Source organism: Saccopteryx leptura, chromosome 4, assembly GCF_036850995.1.
Source record: "Saccopteryx leptura isolate mSacLep1 chromosome 4, mSacLep1_pri_phased_curated, whole genome shotgun sequence".
Classification (NCBI taxonomy): Eukaryota; Metazoa; Chordata; class Mammalia; order Chiroptera; family Emballonuridae; genus Saccopteryx; species Saccopteryx leptura.
Window position 1 is genome coordinate 206,543,730 of NC_089506.1, and position 23,411 is coordinate 206,567,140.

At 44.4% G+C, this 23,411-nt stretch overlaps 1 long non-coding RNA gene across 1 annotated transcript in view; it reads left to right on the forward strand.

Annotated features, from left to right (window-relative positions):
- Positions 1-2,971: 2,971 nt before the first annotated feature.
- The window catches only part of LOC136403648 (uncharacterized), a 493,289-nt gene continuing 472,849 nt past the window's right edge, over positions 2,972-23,411 (forward strand). Inside the window, exon 1 of the long non-coding RNA XR_010751164.1 lies at positions 2,972-3,085. This is a non-coding gene — a long non-coding RNA (uncharacterized lncRNA). The remainder of the gene's footprint in view (positions 3,086-23,411) is intronic.

Sequence of the window (23,411 nt, forward strand, 5' to 3'; positions counted from 1 at the left end):
GTATGTTTACAGAATTATACAACCATAACCACAGTATAATTGTAGCAGGTTTCCCTCACGCCAAGAAGAACTTAAGCCCATTTGCAGTCAATCCCTGACTCCTCCACCCGACCACAACTCTTAGGCACCTACTAATCTATGTTTTGTCTCAATAAATTTGCCTTTTGTGAAAAGAAATTGGGGTTATTAGGAATAATATTGCTATGAATATTCATGTACTAGTTTTTGTACAAACATGTTTTCCGTTCTCCTAGAAGTGAAACTGCTGGGTCATATGGTAATGCTATGCAATGATTCCTCGGTGTTCGTCGATAATCAGTCTGAAAACAATTGGCAAAATCTGAAACCGGCGAAAACCAAGGCAAGTATTTCCATATGAATCAATGTAAATCCAATTAACCCGTTCTAGACACTCTAAAATACATACCAAAAGCACATTACACCAAATACTGTATACATAGTAATCATTTACATGTAATTGTAGTATTAGCACTTGCAACCAATAAAAAAAGCACAAAACCACTGGAAAGCAATGAAATTTTTTGGCTAGACACACAGGGTGATGCTCACACAACGAGAAACGCCACACTGAGCAGGAGAATGAGTGGGTCGCCCTTTGTTTTCACAAAATTAGCAGTGAGGTCACGGGCACACCGACGAAATTCAAGGCAACTGGTGGAAACTGAGACAAATTTTTTTCAGAAAAAATCCATGAAAACTGAAACCAACGATAATGAAAGTCAACGAAAACTGAGGTATTACTGTATTTAAAAATTTGAGAATCACAAATTCTCACACGAGTATGACAGTTTTTAAATTGCCATACTATTTTTCAAGGTGGCTGCATCATTTTGCATCTCAACCAGTGAAGTGTAAGGGTTCCGATTTCTCCACACCCTCTCCCACACTTGTTATTGTCTGCTTTATTTTAACCATCCTCGTGTGAAGGTGTATCTCACTGTTGCTTTGATTTACCAGTACGTTTCCCTGATCACTAATGATATTGAACATCTTCTCATGAGCTCATTGGCCATCCAGATATCATCTTTGGAGAAATGTCTATTTAAATCCTTTTATCATTTTTTTAAACCATAAAATAGCCATTTTATTATGGCTAGTTGTTTTATTACTGATTTGTGAGAGTTTCTTATATAGTGTGTCCGTAAAGTCATGGTGTACTTTTGACCGGTCACAGGAAAGCAACAAAAGCAATAGAAATGTGAAATCTGCATCAAATAAAAGGAAAACTCTCCCAGTTTCATACCCATTCAGTGCAGTTCGATGTGGGCTCATGCACAGAGTTTTTAGGGCTCCTTAGGTAGCTATCCCGTATAGCCTCTACAGACTCGTCACTGACTGATGGCCTACCAGAACGGGGTTTCTCCACCAAACTGCCCATTTCCTTCAACTGCTTATCCCACCCAGTAATGTTATTCCTATGTGGTGGCGCTTCGTTATAAACGCGCCGATATTCACGTTGCACTTTGGTCACGGATTCAAATTTAGCGAGCCACAGAACACACTGAACTTTCCTCTGTACCGTCCACATCTCAACTGGCATGGCCATGGGCTGCTACACTGTATACACGGTGTTACGTCATTATCTGCGCATGCGCATGTACTGCCACATCATCCTACAGAAACTGGGAGGGTTTTCCTTTTATTTGGTGCAGATTTCACATTTCTATCGTCTTTTGTTGCTTTCCTGTGACCAGTCAAAAGTGTACCATGACTTTTCGAACACACTGTATATTCCAGGTCCAAGTTCCTACAGACTAGACTTTGTTTCAAACCTCAACCTCTGTGTGTTTTCTCCTGGCTGTGTGTCTGTGTTTCAATCTAGGAAATATATATACTTCTGTTTTCACCAGGTCTGTCCTTTTGTTGTTGTTCCATAATCTCTTCCCATCAGAGAAGAGATTTGATGTGATGTGCTCTCTGCTCAAGGAAGTAAAACCCTGGCGCGTCACACCTGGAGCAGGAACAGCTGCTCTGGAGCCCAGATCTGCCAGCACTCACATTCCAAAGACAGGTGTCTCCTCCGCCATTTCCCATCCAGTCGAAGAAGTTTCCTCCTCCTTCTTTCCCCAAAACTCTAAATTTGGACTCAAAACCCCAGATTCTCAAGCCCTCCAAAAAGGCATCAAGGAACGTGAGAAAGGGACAAACTGGGAATCTGGCTGCTTTGCCCTTAAGTCCCAGCTGTGCCACCTTCTTGCTGTGTGTCTCCAGGCAAGTTGCTTACCTCTCTGAGCCTAACTTGCTGCAACTATCAAAGAGAAAATGAAACTTAAGTTAGTGTTGAAATGAGGAAGAACATAAACGAATGACTTAGGAATTAAATGATCTGATCACCTCGTGTGTGTACTAAATGTTCCATAAGAGGAATTCCTCTGCTCTTGGCTCATTTACTCTCATAGCAGCTCCGTGAAGTGTGTGTTCTTATCCACATTGTACAAGCAGCAGCACAGAGGCTCAGAGAGGTGCACTCACTTGCCCTATGTCACACAGCCAATGAGGGGCAGAGCTGAGTTTCAAACCCAAACCTGACTCTCCCCAGAGCCTGTGCTCTTCTACATGAGTTGCAAATAGAGGGACCTCACTATAAGTTATCGCCCCATTAGACTTTCTTATAGAAAAATTAATGTAAGAGTCAAAGACATCCCTGATGGAGTCATTTGTCTGTGATGTGTTTGTTTTCATGGTTGATTTCATCTTCATTGAGCAAAGGCACAGTGCTCAGTACAGGCCACAAAACCAGAAAGAATTTCTGCTCTAAAGCCATTAAAAAAAATAAATGTACAAGTTATTTCATTGCACTTATACAAAGCAAAGTGCCTGGGTTTGAATTCCAGCTCCACCGTCTCTTAGATTCTTTTTTTTTATCTAATCTTTTTTTTTCTTTTTTTCTTTATTCATTTTTAGAGAGGAGAGAGAGAGGGAGAGAGAGAGAGACAGAGAGAGAGAAGGAGGGAGGAGCTGGAAGCATCAACTCCCATATGTGCCTTGACCAGGCAAGCCCAGGGTTTCGAACCGGCAACCTCAGTATTTCCAGGTCGATGCGTTATCCACTGCGCCACCGCAGGTCAGGCCTCTTAGATTCTTTAAGCATCAGTTTCCTATCTGTACAAGGGGCGGGTTAATTCCTATCTCACTGGCTGTGGTAAAGACAAGGGATATTAGCGAGAGAAGGTCCTGCTCAGAAGCTGCATCCAGTGAAGGGCTGCGGAGGTGGGCATTGTTTTGAACTCCTGTTTGGCAGATGTCAGCTTGCAGATACTCTGAGTTTGGCTCTTCCCCCTCTCCAGGCCGTGCTGGCCCACGTGCTCAGGGGAAGCCAAATGCTGTGATTCCGCTAGGAGGAAATGAAGACCTGACAGGCATGCGCTGAGAACACCGCCACTCCATGAGAAACGGCAGAGAAATGGCTGCACACGTGATCAGAGCTTCAAGGAAGTCTCATGATACAGACCCGCCAGGGCTTGGTATTCCTGCCACAGAGGAGGGACAACCCGAAGCCGTGTGGAGAGACTTCCATTACTTCCATTGTAAGGCTCTTTCTGAATAAACTAGAACAAGGCAGTTTTTTTGTTGTTGTTGTTTTTTTGCAGTTGCATTTAGTAATGGGTCACAGCCGGCCTGAGTGGGGGCAGTGGTGGTGTGGTGGGGTAATATGATGGGTACATTGAAAATCTTTGCTATGTCTCCTCTCTCTCTCTCTCTCTCTCTCTCGCTCTCGCTCTCTGCTTACAATTGGGAATTTTATTTCTCACCAGCACCTGGTTCTTAGGGGGAAAGTACTCTAGTGAATGAGAAAGTAAGAAAATCTGCGGATAAAAAATAGCCCCAATTCTGTAACATTGCATCAAGGGCCTTTACAATATGGCCAGTGGATTTTTCTCCTGTAGTTGTTCTTAGCAGGGAGCTGGAGCTCGGCTTCCTGAGTTCAAATCCACACTCTGCCTCTTACTAGCTGTGTGATCTTAAGCAAGTGCCTTAAGTGCTCAGAGACTCATATGCTATGTCTGAGAAATGGGAATAAATCCACTACCTCATGGGACTCGGACAATGACAAAGTGGTTTAAAGTCTATAACGTGATTAGCATGAGCCTGGCACACAGCCGGGTTTCCCACCCTCGGAGGTGCTGGCGTTGGAGGGAGAGCCGTCTCATGGACTAAAGGATGCTTAGAGCATCCTGCCCCATGTCCCCTAGATCAGTGGTCCCCAACCCCCCCCCCCCCCCGGGCTGCGGACCGGTAACGGTCCGTGGGCCATTTGGTACCTGTCTGCAGAGAAAGAATAAATAACTTACATTATTTCCGTTTTATTTATATTTAAGTCTGAATGATGTTTTATTTTTAAAAAATGACCAGATTCCCTCTATTACTTCCGTCTAAGACTCATTCTTGATGCTGGTCTCGGTCACATGATACATTTATCAGTCCTACCCTACAGGCTGGTCCGTGAAAATATTTCTGACATTAATCCAGTTCGTGGCCCAAAACTGGTTGGGGACCACTGCCCTAGATGCCTGTGGCACTCCTTCCCCCAGTTGTAGTAACCAAAAATGTCTCTGGATCTTGCCAAATGTCCCCAGGCACACTCTAAATGCTCAATAAGGGCTATCATTTTTATCTCCCGCCACCTGCCTCTAAAAGCCTCCTAAGTCCAATGACTAGAACTTCCCTAGACTGACATGTCCTTTCTGACGGTCCTTCATGCACTTGCTTCCACCCTCTCTTCTGCCTTAAACCCCTTTGTGTCTTCCTGAATGCTAATGCATCTCCTCCTCCAGGAAGCCTTCCCTTTTTCCTACTTCATCCCAAAGGTGGGGGTGCTCTATCTCTTGAGCATCTTGAGTTTCATTTCCTCACTCATTCATTCTTCCATCCTTAAATTAAAAAAAACAAACAAACACCCAAGCCTGACACACAGTAGGCACGAAAGAACCTCTTATTAGCACGGGATTGTCACTGTCTCTGTCTCTGTCTCTGCCTCACACAGAACTGTGATCCTTGAAGGTCAGAATTGCTGGCACATAGTAGGAGCTAGTTGAATATCCAGTGCAGGGAGTGGGAAAGGGAGGAGCGTTTGGCTGGCGACCTTCCCAGGAGGACAAAGAAAATGCCACCCCCAGGTTCAAGGCTTGTCCCTCCTGCTTTCATCAGGTTCCCCAGGACACAGCCAGGAAGCAGCAGGAGTTGCAGCAGCCCCACTGAATAAGAACCACTATTTAAAAACATCATTAGAAACTCATTTACCGCACGCCACCAAAGCCGCGTGAGGCAGAGAAAATTGGCCTGTTCCCGACTGTCTTTCTCTTGTTGCATTTGCTCTCCTCTTTTGTCTATTTTTTTTTCCTCCTGTTTTGCTGATTCTCTTCATTTCCAAATAATTCTTTCCACTGCTCCTTGCCGCCAAGTCCCAAACAATCACGCACACGGATCGTGCTGCTCGAGGCTGGAAGCATGCCTCCGCGGCTGCGCACATGCTGCAGGGGTTTTCATTTCAACTCCCCAAGTCGCTGGAGCCCAGTCTTGTTCACACAGAAACATCCAACGGTTGGACTTACTTTCTCTGCATTATATAAAAAAGTGCACATAGGGCTTTTTAATAGAGTTTAATAGCTTTTGTTTTCCAAAGCTTTAGCTCTTCCATTCCCAGCCCTAATCAGGGCTATTAGGTGGCTCTAGAAATAATTTGTAAAACTTATTTGAAAAAATAGTTTTCATTCATTCAAAAGTTTCTTAGTTTCCATCAGGGAGGCTTGTTCAGTGTCCCTGTGCTCCTGCTGCTGCACTTGGAGTAGAGGGAGGAGACAGAGACAGAGAGGGATGCCAAGACCACCACATGGCATGCGAGGCCCCAGGGGAGGTACTCAGTTACAGCCAAGACCAGGTGGTGCAGGGTGGGGGGCACAGAGAGGTTAAGCAAGTTTCCTGCTGTCACACTGCCTGTGAGTGACCAAGGCAAGGTTTTTATCAGAACCAGCTTCAGGCAAACTGTAATGACGGAGTTTTCTCTTGCCCCACGTGATTTGAGTCCTGATTATATTATACCCCTGCATTCTACAAGGACCCGTCCTGAAGTGGGGATGGAAATTCTTTTCGATTTGCCTATTGTAAAAGGAAATTGCAGTCTCCCTCTCCTAGGGAGGATTAAATCTCACACATCTATGTTTGCTCACCCAAGTTCTTTATATATATAGTTATTAGCTGGCGTTACTATAGTATTTCCTCCCTCGAAACGAATTAGTCTTCTGTCCCATTCCCGGGACCCTGCTTGCTATTAAGATTTCTAAATGATGACTTTTTGAGGATTGGGACCATGTTAGAACCTATGCCAGCTTCAAGCATGCTGCCTGGCAGCAAATTCAGCAGATGCTGGTTGAATTGAATGGAAGCCCTGGTAACAGGCTAAATGAGTAAATGGTATATTCACAAATATCTTACCCTGCCTAAGCAGTGCAATAAATGCCTTCGGCTGTTACAAATGCACCTTTAAAGACCCTAACGGGTCAAGATCCTGGCAGAAATATTAGACAGGGTAGCAGGTGAAGAGAGGAAATGTTTAAGGGCAGATAGAAATTTTTGTCTCCTCAAATTATATAGGGGGTCCTCAGATTACAACAATCTCAATATACAACAAGTTTACCATGCTCACTCCCATAAAAACTTTTTTAAAAAAATGGAGTCGTGAGTGTTTCAGTGAAAGCCATTAGCGTCATATTTATGACTACGTGGGCGAACCAATTTGGTTGTGCACGGCAGAAGACTATGCAGTAACGCGGCATATGAGAGAGGGAGTTGGCGTCCCCAGGACACTTAAGTACACCATTTTGGACTGCTAAAAAGCGCAAGCATTCCGTTTGTGTTGTTTTGGCAACTTTTTGGCCCTTATCATGGCTCCTAAATGGAAGTCAGAGTCTTCAGATTGGTAATGCTTCAAAGAGGAAGAAAGCCATCACGATGGATGTCACAGAGCTACTGGCATCACATGGAGAGGAGCTGTCTGCTGAGGACCTCATTCAGCTGGAGAAGCAGCTGACTGAAGAGGAAGAGAGAGAAACCCCAGAACCCAAGACGTTTACTACCAAGGGTTTGGCAGAAGGTTTTTCTATGATAGAGGACGGGTTGGCAAATTTCAGGCTGAGGACCCCAGCGATGACAGATTCAGTAAGGTCTACAGAGCTGTTATGGATGCCTTGCAATGCTATAGGCAGGTTTTGGAAGAGAAGAAGTCACCTTCCAGACTAGCCTGGAACAATTCTTTAAGAAGATGGAGAAGCCTGCAACAGATCCTGTACCCTCTACATCAGCTGCTTCTCATGATGAAACACCTGTTGTACAGGTAGAATCATCTCCAGCATCTCCTGCATGTTCCTTAGGCAACCCTGATTCACCTGACCCAGTATCTCCAGCACCTTCTGCAGGTTCTCCTGCCTCTCCAGCTTCCTCCTCCCAATAGGTCAATCTCTCCCACCTTGCAATACCTATCCAGTGTGCAAGCCAACCACAAGAATAAAGGTAAGGAATTGGATGTGAGGGCGATCTGGCTGCGACATCTGTCACCACAATGATCGCCAGGGTTGATTCGGCTGATCTGGCTGGCTAGGCGAGTGTCCCCTTCCTCCCTTACTGCTCCATGTGTGTCCGTCCCGAAGCTGCGTGCTCGGTCGAAGAGGACGACCTTCCCCGCTAGAGGAGAGGACTGTTCTTCGGTCAAGGGTATACGAGTAGCTGCACTCCCCTGCTAGAACCTCCAAACAAGTCTCAAGGTAAGGAATTTTTTTACACTCATTTTTTTTCTGTTAGTACAGTACAGTGTACAGTACAGTATATTTATGTTCTTTTCCTTTTTCTGTGGCTTAGTTGTATTTTTATGTTCTAGATTATGATTTTACAACTGTGTTAGGATAGGTAAGTAAGACTTAGGCTAGGGTGTGTTTCAACTTACACCAAAATCCGGGTTACGTCACTGTCATAGGAATGGAACTATGTCGTAACACAAGGACCCCCTGCATTGCAAAAAGGATTGTGTCCATCTTTTCTATGCATCATAACTTCTCTTTTTAAAGTCAGGTTTTCTAACATTTTGCTCTGAAGTTCTATCTATATGCAAGGTGCTGTGATTGGTGCTGCTATAGATAAAAGATGATTTCCTTTCAGGGGAAATGAGGATTATATTAATAGAGATAATATGCAATATTATGAGCACTCACAAGTGGACCTCCCCCATTTAGGTACTTGAGAGGTTTTTAGCTCCTGGCTCCATGGCAGGATCATATCACTCATTCTGGCCAATGGGTTGGGAGCACAAGTGTCCCGTGTCACGTCTGAGCTGGACCACTCGTTTGCCTGGTGTGAGCCCCTGGACTCTTTCCCCATCAGCCCAGCAACCAGCAGCATTCAATGTGATGGGTGCTCCATCCACCTGGGGACCCTGAGTGATGAAGACGCACAGAGCTCTTCTGCTAACTTTCAGTGGGCTCACAGTATGTGAAAGAAAGAAATATTTATCTTAAGCCAGTGAGTTTCTCATTCAGGAGTTGTTTGTTACTGCAATATCACCTAGCCTATCCTGACTTAGACAAAATAACCATATATTTGATCCTTGCTGTGAACCAGACACTGTTAATTGCATCACAAAATTTAGCACATTCAATCATCTTATAATAAGTCTACAAAAAGATTCGTCTGCATGTTTCTTTTTTTTTTTTTAAATTGAGCTTTGAAAGTTGAGTAGCCCAGGCTCATACTTAAAGATCGTACAGCCTGACCAGGTGGTAGCACAGTGGATAGGATGTCGGACTGGGGTGCGGAGGACCCAGGTTTGAGACCCCGAAGTTGCCAGCTTGAGCGCGGGCTCATCTGGCTTGAACAAAAAGCTCACCAGCTTGGACTCAAGGTCGCTGGCTCGAGCAAGGGGTTACTCAGTCTGCTGAAGGCCCGTGGTCAAGGCACATATGAGAAAGCCAATGAACAACTAAGGTGTCACAATGAAAAACTGATGATTGATGTTTCTCATCTCTCTCCATTCCTGTCTGTCTGTCCCTGTCTATCCCTCTCTCTGACTCTCTCTCTGTCTCTGTAAAAAAAAAAAAAAAAGATTGTACAGAAGCCAGATGGACCCAGGTGGTCTAACTCCCAACTCCTCATTCTTTTCTCCTGTGTGGTGCCAGTCACTGCCTCTCAAATAGAACAGTTAGTGCTGTAGAGCAGTGGTCCCCTACACCCGAGCTGCGAACCGGTACCGGTCCGTGGGCCATTTGGTACCGTTCCGCAGAGAAAGAATAAATAACTTACAATATTTTTGTTTTATTTATATTTAAGTCTGAATGATGTTTTATTTTTAAAAAATGACCAGATTCCCTCTGTTACATCCGTCTAAGACTCACTCTTGACGCTTGTCTCGTAAGTTGGACAATTATATTTAAAATTACCACAGTTTTTACACAGGTCGCATAATTTTATTTTGTGCGTTTATCCATCCCACCCTAAAGGCCGGTCCGTGAAAATATTTTCTGACATTAAACCGGTCCGTGGCCCAAAAAAGGTTAGGGACCACTGCTGTAGACGGTCAAAACGAAGACTCCGGAATAAGGAAGAGGCCGACGTGACCCAGTAGGATAGGCTCGGCCGTGGCTTCCTGGGGGAGGCAGGATGGGAAGCTCCCCTTTGAAACCCATGTGCGAGTCTTTGGCCCTCCCTTTGAGTGCGGGCCGGACCTGTGATGTGTCCTAGGCAGGAGAATAGAGCCAAGGGACAGGGACTCAGCAGCTGTAATTAAGGTCTCAATATGGGTTTTTTCATTTGGGTTTATTAAAAAGGACATTATTCTGAATAGGACCCACTTAATAACCAGGTGAAAGCTCTTAAAAGGGACACGAGGCACTCCCTGAGGTGAGGATTCCTCCCTGCCGGCTTGATGAAGTGAGCAGCCACCTGGAGGAGCGCTGCGTGGCGGGAACTGTGGGTGGCCTCCAGCCGACAGTCAGCTGAGCCCTCAGTCCCACAACTGCAGGGAAATACTTCCACCACCACCTGCATGAGTTGGGGAGTGGATTCTTCCCTGGTCCGACCTCCACAGAAGTACAGAGGCTGGCCAACAGACCCTCGGATGGTAGCTTTGGGAGCCCCTGAGCAGAGGGCCTGACTAGGCTGTGCCCAGACTTCTGACTCACAGACTGGGATAATAAATTCATGTCGCTTTAAGGCCCTGAGTTGGTGGTAATTTCCTCGGCAGCGACAGAAAATGAATACAGAGTCCAGGATGGAAACATGGATGGAGGCACAGCCCAAGGGGCAGGGTGTATAAACAGTGGGCGGGCAGCTCAGCGGCCCCAGCGCAGGGTGCGCAGAGGGAGAGGCTGAGACCTCCTCCAGGCGGACTCCGAGGGCAGGCTATGTGGTTGGAAGTCTTTTAGGTCGAAATGATTAGGCTTTGTGGATTTTCAGGCTGGGAATGACGTGATGTCAGGAATAGAGGTGTGTCTGGGGAACACTGACCATGCAGTGGGGATGCAGGATCTGGGATGTGTAGTCAGTTGAAAGATACCCCCCACTCCCAAATAAAAGATATGTCTAGGAATCTGTGAATCTGACCGATTTGATCTGTGATCTGACCGAAAGAGCTTTTGGCAGATGTAATTAACTAAAGGTTCTTAAGAAAAAAACCCTGAATTACTTGACTGGACCCTAGATTCAATGGCAGATGTCCTCATAAGGGCAAAGCCTAGAAGGAAATTAGACAAAAGAGAAGAAGCAGAAAGGAGAGGGGAGGCCATGTGAAGGCTGAGGCAGGGATGGGAGTGATGGGTCTACAAGCCAAGGAAGGCCAGGAGTGGCCGGCAAGTGCCAGACCCGAGGAGGGAGGCAGGAGATGGATTCTCCCTCGGCACCTCCAAAGGGAGCCAACCCTGTTGACTCCTCGATTTATACTTCTAGGGTACACAGAGCTGTAAGACAACAAAGTTACATTGTTTTAAGCCTGCGGTTTTGTGACAATTTGTTATGGCAATCCTAGGAAGCGAATGCAGAATGATTTGGAAAGAGAAGGTAGAAAAAGAACTGTGCTCCAACGGAGGAATATTGTCCTGGTTCACACAAGAGGTGTGACGCTTCAAGCAAACAGCGGTAATGAGAATGGACGGAGCAGAGAAGAATTTATACCCTGATTTCATGTCTAACCTTCTATTTCCTCCTTGTAAATTACATAAACTCACAGGAACTCATTTATTGAACACTTACCATGTGCCAAGTCCTGCATTCATTGCTTTCAGTATCTAACTCACATAATTAAAACACGTTCAAGTCGAGATTACTCTTCCCATTTTATGGATGACAAAACTGAGACTCAGTGAAGTTAATTGACTTGCCTACGTATATAGCTCTTGTAAGGGGCAGAGTTGAGACTGAAATGCAAGTGAGTAAACCAGAAGGGCAATGCCTTTCACAAATGCTATACTGGCTCTGAGCTCTTTTTTTGTATTATATAAAGAAGGTTCATAAAGGGGTCTTCAATGTGGAAGTTCAAGGAATCCTGGAAACACAAACATTGGCCTGTGGCATTCTTTGGGTACAGCCAGAGTGCTGATTAGCATTTGTTTATCACCTCTAATTACCCAAGACACTCTGACAATTTGAGTTCGTGAATGCTAATAGGAGGGCAAAGCCAGGAGAAGTTAAGATAAAGGCCTCAGGCTTACAGAAACAAAACTTTGTGTTTCAGCTGACCTAGTGGCTTTCACTAGGGCAGAGGGACAAAGAGATACAATTAAAAACAGGGATTGAGACCAAGAAGAGCCGCTTGCCAGGTACTCCCATCCCAAGAGCTCTCAGCTCAATGGAATTACTCTCTAAATAAGCCAGCTCAAGAACTAATGAGTTTGAAAGATTGATGCAATTTGAACATTTGTATTGCCAAAGGTTTTGGAGCACATCTATTATATTTTGCCTGCCCGGAAACCATTTCTCTTTTTTCTGGTAATAAGACCTCAACTTTGTTTGGGAAGCCACAGCCCACCCTCCTTTCAGCCTCTGTGATTCTGACGTGGTGGCTCCCACTCCTCCAACTCACACCCCAGCACTTGTCTCCAAAAGGGGTCATGTGACTCAAACCCGGCCAATCATCCTATTCCATCCCCTTGGCCTCAACAATTGACTCTCGAATGAGCCAATGAGATTCAACTGCCGTTTGTTGGAAATGTGGGAGATGTAAATTGTAAGTAGACCTAATTGACTTTAGGCACAGCTAGATCCTTAGGCTCATTTATAGAATCAAGACTCTGTCCTCAAAACCTTACCTTCTGCAACAGCATGGATGGACCTGGAGAGCACTATGCTAAGTAAAATAAGCCAGTAAGAGATAGACAAGTACCATATGATTTCGCTCATATGTGGAATCTAATGAACAAAATGAACTAACAACAAAAAAAAATAAGGACAGACTTATATTGATACATAGAAAGCAGGCTGACAGCTGTGGAGGGCGGGGAATAGGTGGTAGTGGGGGGCATAGAGAGATTGAGCAAAAAGGGATAACCCCCCCTCCCCCAAAAAACCACATAGACAACAGTGTGGTAATTGAGGGGTAGGAGGGGAGTAGAAGAGAGTATGATGGAAAGTAAATGGTGGTGGACAAAACCATAAACACAACATAATGTACAGAGGTGTGTTGTAAAATTGGGCACCTTCAACTTCTATAATTATGTTAACCAGTGTCACCCCAATAAATTCAATTTAAAAAAGACTCTGTCCTTCTCTATCTCTGGTCCCGTTTTCCTCAATGTTGCTTCATTTTCAAGTTCATCCTTCACATATGTCAGGAATGCTGGCTACCAGCAGGGCTCTTCTCTGACCCGTCACCCTCATGTCAGATTTTGCAGAACTCTTGATTGGTCCTATTGCTTGCACATACCTCCCCTTGGGCCAGTCGCAGTGGGGAAGATGAAGTTCTGTGATGGTCCAGCTGTGGGGAGGTAGGGTGGGCAGGCAGGCACCCAGGTTTACTCTTGATGGAGGAAGAGGAGCTTCCCCAAGATAGGCAAAATCCAAATGTTCTCCAGAGTTCCTTGCTACTGTGAGTGGTTCCCTTATTCCCTGCAGGTGTTCAGAGAATTGATTTTATCATTAGAGTTTTCAGACTTGAAAGGGCATACTGGCTTCTCTGTCAATGGTGTCATTTGGCCAACCCTCCTTCCTTGGAAGCCTTACAATCCAATTTATATGTAGGTGTTGATTGTATCCTAGCCTGCTACTGCCAAGCCATAGGCTGATGGGTCACTTAGGGTAGGGAGAGCCTTAGGGGCACATAGCCCTCAAATAACCAGGAGACGGAAGATGGGACACCCTCCGTTCTCTGGCACCACCTTGTAACAGCCTCTCTCCCTTCCTGACCCCTCCAGTCTTCCTCTGAGATCCATTCCCCGTGCTACTACTGGAAAGACTATTCTTAACTCTGAGCTGTTCATGTCCCTTGCCTCTCGCAATATCACTGGGTCCCCATCTTACTAGGTCAAATCCAAGATTCTAACTTGGCATTCAGGGCTTTTTCCAGGCTGACCACAACCTGCCTTTCCAGCGGTGTCTTCCACATGTTCCACCTTCTGTTGAACATTTCTTGTTATGCTTTAACTGCAATGAGCTGTTTTTTGTTTCCTGCATGTGCAGACTTTTGGGCACCTCAGGGCCTTTGTATATGTGATTGCTTATCTGAAACACCTTTGTCCATGAACAATCTTTAAACCTCCCTCTCCATTAAGCCTACACTATATTCTAGTCATCTGAGAGAAGCTATAATACAGTGTGTCCGTGAAGTCATGGTGCACTTTTGACCGGTCACAGGAAAGCAACATAAAACGATAGAAATGTGAAATCTGCACCAAAGAAAAGGAAAACCTTCCCAGTTTCTGTAGGATGATGTGGCAGCATGTGCGCATGCGCAGATGATGACATAACCCCGTGTATACAGCGGAGCAGCCCACGGCCATGACAGTCGAGATGTGGACGGTGCAGAGGAAAGTTCAGTGTGTTCTGTGGCTCGCTAAATTTGAATCCGTGATCAAAGTGCAACATGAATATCGGTGCGTTTATAACGAAGCGCCACCACATAGGAATAACATTACTCAGTGGGATAAGCAGTTGAAGGAAACGGGCAGTTTGGTGGAGAAACCCCGTTCTGGTAGGCCATCAGTCAGTGACGAATCTGTAGAGGCTATACGGGATAGCTACCTAAGGAGCCCTAAAAAATCTGTGCATGAGCCCACATCGAACTGCACTGAATGGGTATGAAACTGGGAGAGTTTTCTTTTTATTTGGTGCAGATTTCACATCTCTATCATCTTTTGTTGTTTTCCTGTGACCGGTCAAAAGTGCACCATGACTTTACGGACACACTGTATAATCATTAAGAGCACAGACTCTTTAAATCCAACTTTCTGCTTCTACTACTTTCTAGCCATGACTGGGACCAGTTAACCTCAGTTTTCCCATCTGTCAAATGAGGGACAAGAATAGTCCCTTTCTCTTGGAATTGTGGTGAGGTTGACATGTGGTAAATCTTGAACACATTTCGAAGCAGTGCCTGGCACATACCACGCACTCTGGGAATGGTGGCTGTTGTTTTGTTTGCTCAGGTTTCTCTCTCCTTGTAAACTGAAACGTCTTTGAGGGCACCGACTGTGGCTTCTCCCCCTCTGTTCCCTGAGTGCTTATTGTCTGCTGTCTTTGCTTCCATCTATTGCAAAGGGAGACTGGGTTTCTGGGCATTGTGAGCCTTTACCCCAGGTTTCATCATGGGGGAAACTCACCCAGAAGCAAATTTCAGCAAACAGGTAAACTGAGCCAAGATAGGCCTGGAGCTGCAGCAGACGCACCAGCATTTGGGGCTAGCCAGCATGTCATGCCAACTGTAGCCTAGTGGCTATGATTGGTCATTTCAACAGGTGACAGTACAGAGAGCTGACATGTTCCCATGCAAACCAGCACCTGTGCAGACAAAAGCTAGGCATGAGGTGAGATGCTGGAAGCCGCACCAGGGAAATCGTTCAGGGGAAACAGTGCTCACTGTGAGATCTGGGTGCTGAGTCATCCACCAGGCGCTGGCACAGGGCCAGGGCGTGGAGCCGTATTGAGCTGCGGTGCTCTGCTCCCAACAGCTGAGCTCTAAATGCTCAGACTTCAGGTGAAGAATAAGCTACCTAATCTGAAATTGTATTTTGGTAAAACTTTTTTTTAAAAGGTTGGATTGGAAGACAGGGTTGTGTTGCCTTTTGATCCCCTTCGCCCACACAGCCACTTTTTATTGCATGAATTGTATTGTGGCTTCTCCAGCTGTGAAACTTTTTCAGGAATAATAAAAGCTCTCTTTTGCCCTAAACAGACCAACAGAAGAATTTATTTCTTCCGATCTACCTGTTCGTGGATATTGAGTGCTGTAATAACTGGAATTTATATGTTGCCTCAAATGCATTATCATTAGACCCTCAGGGAAGCCATCGGGGGTAGATGTGGGAATCATCACAGTTACAGACTAGAAAATGAAGGAGCAGAGAGGTTAAGCAGCTTGCTCAAGATCACACAGCCAGGGAATCACGCAAGATGGTATAAAGAGAAAAGCTCTCTTTTGAGGTCAGAGAGATCTGGGTTTTAATCTCTGCTCTGCTTATTAACATTTAATAACCCTTTCCTAGTTATTAAATGGTATAGTAATGCCAACTCCATAGATTTATTATAAATTGAACAAAACTGTTATGTCAAAAGGTCTTGATGTCATCTATACTGCTTAATAATCCTCTTTCTATTACTCCTTCCCTCTTCCTTTGTCATGATGTTAAATAGAGTTGGACCTTGAACCCAGGCCAGCAATCCCCCAGCTCATGTTCCTGTGGCTTCCCCATGCTGCCTGCATTCTCACCCCTGCCTCTGTGAGAATACAATGGCAGGGGTGAAGTTATGCCCTCTTGTGAGTCACCTGTGACACAGCTAAGGAGAGCCCACATACTAGAAGAACCTACATTTGTTCATTTGTCCAATGAGTGAGTTCAATGAGGGGCATGGCGGATCCAACTTTGAATATTATGTGCACGTTAACTTGTCTATGGGGAGCCAAGAGCAATTTCTCAGAGAGAGATGGACTCACTGAGCTGAAGCTTGGGAAACCAATTGAAGCTTTAGCTGCAGATTTATGACTCATTGCTGTATCAGTAGCCAGGATATAATACCTACTCTTATGACTATAACTTACAAAGATGAGGTTTGGTATAGGCAGGAATCTTTTAGTACAATATAAAATGCGACAAGTGCTCGATTACAGCAGACCAGAACAGACAAGACCCTGCTCTCACAAAGCGTGGGTTGCAGTGCAATTGAAGAGACATGAATTAAATTATCATGTAAATGTATATGAAAAATTCAGGTGCCAAACTCTCCAATCAGATCCGTGGTGTCTCCAAAACTCATTTATGTATTTGTTCCTTCTTACAAAGGATACTTAGTCTGCTCCTGCTCTGGGCCAGACACCATGCTGGGTGCTGAAGATACAATGATGAATAAAAGAAGATACAGTCTCTTCCTCCTGTGAAGTTTAGAGTCTACTGAAAGCCACAGGTAGCAGCCAAATGTTTGTGCAATATATTTATACATGAAATCGCAACTGTCACAAGGACTAGAATGAAATGGCAAATGATGTAGAAGGTTTGAACCTAGATCGGGAAATTGGAGAAGACTTCCCTGAGGAAATAAAATGGTAGGGCTGGGAACTAAAGTATAGTCTGATGAGGTATTAGCTAGGTGAAGAAGAAAAGAAGAAAAGGTAGGTGGAGAACACAAAAGAAGATCATGTGCATAGGTCCTGTGGTGAGATCATTGTGCATAAGAAGGCTTGACATAAGTCAGTGTGACTCCACTCAATGAGCATCTGACTACAATATAAAGCCCCTCATTGTATCCCCATTCACAGCACAAATCTGAGTCCTTAGTACCTAGTTATTTTGATTTTAAGATGCCAGTGATTATAAGATACCCAACTGGTTTATTAATGTTATTTTTTAATGTGGAATGTTTAAAAAATAGCGAGAGCCTTATTACCAGATTTAATTAAAATACATCAATTTCTAAATAAACTTTTTTTTATTTGGGGTAATTTTAGATTGCCAGAAAACACATCTTAGTATACATTCTGAACTTCAAAATGTGAAACTGCATCTCGGAATTACGGCAATTTCTATAATTATGATGATCATGGCTGACATTCCCTGAGTTTTTACTGTGTACCAGACTCTGTGCTAACTAAGCACTCTTCATTTAAAACTCAGAAAATACAAATGGGAAAACTGAGATGGAGAGAAGTTAACACACTTCCCCTCAGTCACCCTGTTCGAACTGACTGAGTTGGGACTTGAATGTGGCAGTCTGGCTCCAGAACTTGATAATCAGGACATATGACCAAGCTTTACCACCTGGGCCCAGCTCGGGTTCCCAGAATGGGCTTTTCTCCCCTCAATTGCTTTTGGGGACAGTTGATGAGCTGAGTACTAATGGCTGAGACTGAAGGGGGCTCGGTCCTTACCCAGTGATGCATCCCGCGCCTTTGCGCATGCCGCTTTCCCGTCTATGCTCGCTTCTCCCATGCCGGACCGAGTGCAACTGAGAATGTCACATACTCGCTGCCTCAGTGGAGAAGACAGGCACCTGCAGGCTGGAGACCGGCCGGGCCACACTGCCTGCACAGATCTGCTGTGTGAGTGCTGGCAGCTTGACTTTCCAGTGAGTGGGGGGCCCAGCAGCTGTTGAGGGCCGTATGATTATTCGTGTCCCTCTGTCCAGATCATCAGAGTCATCCTTCAGTGTCATTTATCTTGTGCACACTTGGTAACCATGAGAGCAAGACAGCCGTTACTCATTGATCCCTTGCATTAATTTGTTAATTGGTTTTGTGGCAACTTCAGTGGCAGCTATGAAAGTAAACAAGAGAGTCCCATTAGGAGAAAGCTTAGAAAAAAATAGAAGGTAGCCTTGTTCGTTCTCAACCATTTGAAGGACCTTGTGACTAATAGTTGACAGATAGCTGTCACTTGTAAGGCATGAGGGTCTCAATATTCCTCCTGTGGCTTTAATGCATGAACTTCTCATCCTTCATTTTTTTCTTTTGATTAAGACATTTATAATAAAAGGAAGCTCTGTAGCTTGTATGGGTTAGAGCTTAACCTTTGAGTAGTGAGTTTTTTGTTAACCCTTTGAGTGAGGACGTGCATGAACGTTTGTACTACTCAAAGGGTTAAAGGTTGCATATGTGCTCAGACTATCTGGGATTGAACCTTTATTCCATCACTTTCTTTGTGAATTTAAACAAGTTACTGATATTCTCAATGTTTCAATTTCATTACATGGAATGAGATTAATAATAGTACCTAATCTTATAGTGTTGCTGGAGGTCCTAGCCCACAGGTAGTCATCAATAAATGCCCCTTCTCTCCTCTTCCACACCCTCTTCATTATTGTTGTTCTTATTTCCAGTAGGCTATCTCATTAGATTTTTCTCATCATCCTGTAAGAAAAGAAAAATAGCATCATTTTAAAGTAGTGTAGCCTGACCTGTGGTGGTGCAGTGGATAAAACGTCAACCTGGAAACACTGAGGTTGCCGGTTCAAAACTCTGGGTTTGCCTGGTCAAGGCACATATGGGAGTTGATGCTTCCTGCTCCTCCCCCCTTCTCTCTCTCTCTCTTTCCCCCCTCTCTATAAAGTAGTGTAGCCCACTCAGAGAGGAATAGGGTTCGCAATGCTAGCACCCTAATAGAGGGGAATTCTTCTCTGTTGTATTGACTTAACAGCCCATTGCCTTTTTAAAATCAACTTGATTGAGTTATTAGTAAACATAAAATAAACTGTTCACATTTCAAGTGGATCATTCATGGACTTTGTTCAAATGATTGTACCTGGGTAGAACCTTCCCATCACCCCAAATGTTACCCTTGTTTTCTTGAGTCAGCCCCCATCATCCTCAGCCTCGGTGAAGTATTGGTCTGCTTCCTGACACTACGGATTATATCTGTTTTTATTGAATTTCTTGTAAATGGGATCATGCAGAAAGTACTCTCTTGTGTTTGGCTTCTTTCACTCAACATAGTGCTTCTGAGACTCGCCCATGAGGATGTGTGAGTGGTTTGTCCCTTTTCATTGCTAAGCGGTATCACATTGTATGGATACAGGATGGTTGGTCATCTGTTCGTCAAGATGGTGGACTTTGGGGTTGTTTCCAGGATTTAGATATTGGAAATCAGGTTGCTCAGTAATTGCGCACGAGCGCAGTTCCACCTGCACCGTGTTTCATTTCTCTTGGGTGGATACTAAGCCGTAGAATTGCTAGAGAACCCCAGAATCTTGACCACATTATTTTTTAGTAAGAACTGCTCTTTCAACCATTCACCTATACTAATACTTACAGGTTTCTTTTGCTTCAGGGATTTTAAAACAATTATGAAATTAGAATACCCTAAGCTGACTTAAACTAAAATACCCCAAAACAAATATTAAGGTAGTGGCATTCTGCTGCTAACTTTTTTTTTAGAGAGAAGAGGGGGAAGAGAGGGACAGACAGACAAGAAGGAAAAGAGATGAGAAGCATCAACTTGTAGTTGCAGCTCCTTAGTTGTTCATTGATTGCTTTCTCATATGTGCCTTGATCTGGGTGGGGGCTCCAGCCGAGCCAGTTACCCCTTGCTCAAGCCCATGATCTTGGGCTCAAGCCAGTGACCTTGGGCTCAAGCCAGCAACCTTTGGGCTCAAGCCACATCTATGATCCCACGCTCAAGCTGGAAACCCCATGCTCAAGCTGGTAAGCCAGCACTCAAGCCAGTAAGCTTGAGGTATCACACTTGGGTTTTCAGTGTCCTAGATCAACACTCTATTCACTGCACTACCACCTTCTCAAGCAATTGTTGCTAACATCTGATCCTTCTTCCCTAAGACGTAGTGACTTACGTAATCAGAGTAGGAAGGCGTCCCTCTCCTGGTCTGGGCAGTGTCACTGGTACGTAACTCCCTAATATCAGAACACGCAGTACCCAGGAGACACACAGACTGCAGCCAACCACCTCAGTCATGCCCGTGTAGTCTTTCAGAAAACAGCCTTGTGCTCACGGGACCTGTCTGCAGAAGCTGTTGGAAGCAGTGGTGCCTGCCACATCAGTCCCTGGATGATGCCAACACTTGTCCTCGGTCAGATTCTACCAATTCTCAAGGTCCTGTCGTCCTGCCTTTTTAAAGCCAACTTCCCTCTCTCGTGCTTTTTGGCAAAAGATGCAACATTGTCCACGTTCCCCATCCTTTTTTGTTTTATTTATTTATTCCACTGAAATTCAGCTTCTCATTTCGTTTTGCCTTCCCCACAGACAAGCATTCCGATGCATTTAATGTGCATCTTTGGTCAGTATATGTTCTTTCAAAATAGTATTCTTTCGGTGATTGGTCTTTTAACTTATTAATGGCATTGTGCCCTATCTCATTCTGTTTCTTTCTCTTTTATTTCCCCTACACTCTGTTTTTGCATCCTGTCTGTATTGCTAAGTGGGAAGCTAGTCTACTTCTTTTAACTACTGTTTAGTACTCCTTGAGGGACGTTCTTCACTTCTTACCTGTCCCCTTTCCCTGTATGGACACCCCAAACCTCTCCAATTTCCTGTTACCACAAACAGTGCCTCAGTTCTCATTTATGTTCCCTTATGGACCAGTGAGAAAGTTGGTATGGGGCGTAGCCCTAGGGACTATATTGTTGGCCCACAGGCTATGAATATACTTCATATGACCAAGCACAGCTAGATGGCTCCAGAATACCTGAACCACACCACACTTCCTCTAGCACAGTGGCCCCAACCATTTTGGGCCACGGACCGGTTTAACGTCAGAAAATATTTTCACGGACTGGCCTTTAGGGTGGGATGGATAAATGTATCACGTGACCGAGACAAGCATCAAGAGTGAGTCTTAGACGGATGTAACAGAGGGATTCTGGTCATTTTTTTAAAAATAAAACATCGTTCAGACTTAAAGATAAATAAAACGGAAATAATGTAAGTTATTTATTCTTTCTCTGCGGACCGGTACCAAATGGCCCACGGACTGGTACTGGTCCGCAGCCCGGGGGTTGGGGACCACTGCTCTAGCAGGAGCACATCCATGTCTTCCCACAACCCTCACTCATATCACCCAGTTTTCTCACGTCTGCCAATCTCATAGGTGTAAATTGATATTGTGTTGTTGTTTCCATTTGCATTTTTCTTTCTTTTCTTATAGTGAAATAGAGACAGAGAGGAAGGGAGAGAGATGAGAAGTATCAACTTGTAGTTGTGGCACTCTAAATTGTTCACTGATTGCTTCTCATATGTACCTTGACCCCAGGGGCTCCAGCTGAGCCAGTGACCCCTTGCTCAAGTCAGATGAGCTCGTGCTCAAGCCAGCGACCTTGAAGTTTAGAACCTGGGTCCTCAGCCTCCCAGGTTGATGCTCTATCCACTGGGCCACCACCTGGTCAGGCTCCATTTGCATTTTTCTAATTACTAATGAGTTTAAGCATCTCTTCATATGTTTGGTTGTCTTTAGGCTTTCTGCTCTAGACATTGGCTAATTATATACTTTCCCTTTTTTTTTTTTAAATTGAGGTTACCGACATTTCCATGTTAATATCCAGGGAATATAAATTTCAAAAGGATAGCACAGTGCCCTGAACAAAGTCAGCACTCAAAAAGACTTGTCGAATAGCTGACTGAGAACAGAAATCATGGCCCATTGCAGGCAGCCTGTCTCCCTAGAGAATTAATGAAATGTGCCAAACAGTGAATGAGTCAAAGCCTGTGTTTGCCGAGACCTGTTAGTTGCAAGCAACAAAAACAGACTCTATCACCCACAAGGAAGGATACGAGGAAGGACATCAGTGCAAATTAGTTTCCATATTGTTTTGGTCTTTGCATTACTCTGCTTATTTTTGAAAATCCTGGGAAAGAGGAACTGATTGATCCAGCCTGTAGATCAACCACAGGTTGGGATTGAATAGGTTACCCTGATTGTCACTCCCACTGAAATTGCATTTGATGAGTAGTTTAACAAGGGGAATAAAAGTGTTGGTCACCAAAAGAAAGGGAACAACTCCTGAACAGGTGGAACCGAAATATGTTCCCGGCAGTCTTTGCCATCCCAACAGATCCCTCTTGCAGAGCTCCTTAGGTGTTTGGAATTGTAGTACTGTGGCCAGGTGTAGTAAAAAGCTCCGCATAAGTTGGGAGGAAAGACTTGGGGTCAGGGAGCATAATAGGTATCCTTTATTGAGTACCTACTGTGTGCCAGGTACTTGGGAGTGACAAGGAGAGGAAGCAGATATATTAACCTCCACCTTTCTTTTTACAGCCTGTGGTCTAGTGGGGAAGCAGACATGGAAAAATGATCACTTCCATCAGACATATTTTAATAGGTGATAAGATAAATGGACAAAGGCTTAGGAAATAGAAATAATGGAGAGATTAATTTTGGCACTGGAGAAAGGAGAGAGTTGAAGAAGGCTCCCTGGAGGGAAAGCTATTTTTTTCTGAGCCATTTACCATATTTCTCCATATATAAGATGCACTTTTTTTTCAAAAATGTGGGGTCTAAAACCCAGGTGCATCTTATACAGTGGTTGTAGGTTTTTTTACTTGCATTTCCCGTTTTTTCGTGCTTGTTTTTATGCTCATTATTAAAGATAGTGATTTGTCATCAGACACAGATGAGGACAAGGTAACGGATGGGAGTTTTGACAGTGATGAGGAGTTGTATGAATTATATGATGAATAAAACTTGAGGTCAATAATTTCATGTAATATATTTTTTTCTTCAAATTTCAGGCCCCAAAATTAAGATGCATCTTATACATGGGAGTGTCTTATACATGGGGAAATACGGTATGTAACAAATACCTAATGTGCATCGATTCTAGGTGCGGTGGTGCTTCGATGAATAAGGAGAGCAAGGGTCATGTTCTCAGGTCATTTCCATGCAGATTCTAGGGAGTTTGACTCTTACCTGTCTGTGTCTAGCCTTCCAGCTCGAAGCCTCCCCAATCCTAACCACGACTCACTTCTGTTTTAGCCACATGGTGACTATTCTTCATCTGATACATGGCCCATGTTCTCTCTTGCATGGTTCCAGGATGGGTTCATGCCTGGATTCCTCCCTGTCCCCTTTTGTGTGGGACCAATGGCTATTCATATCTTCTCCAAAGGGCTTACCTGGTCTTCCTCTCTCCTCTCCTGCCTGGACTAGGTTCCCCTGCCTGCGGTCTCCTCCATAATTTCATCATAACTATAAACCTTGATTTAACTCTGACTCCTTGAGGGCAGGGACTGCATTGGCTTCATCCTATTTCCAAGTACATGTTCACT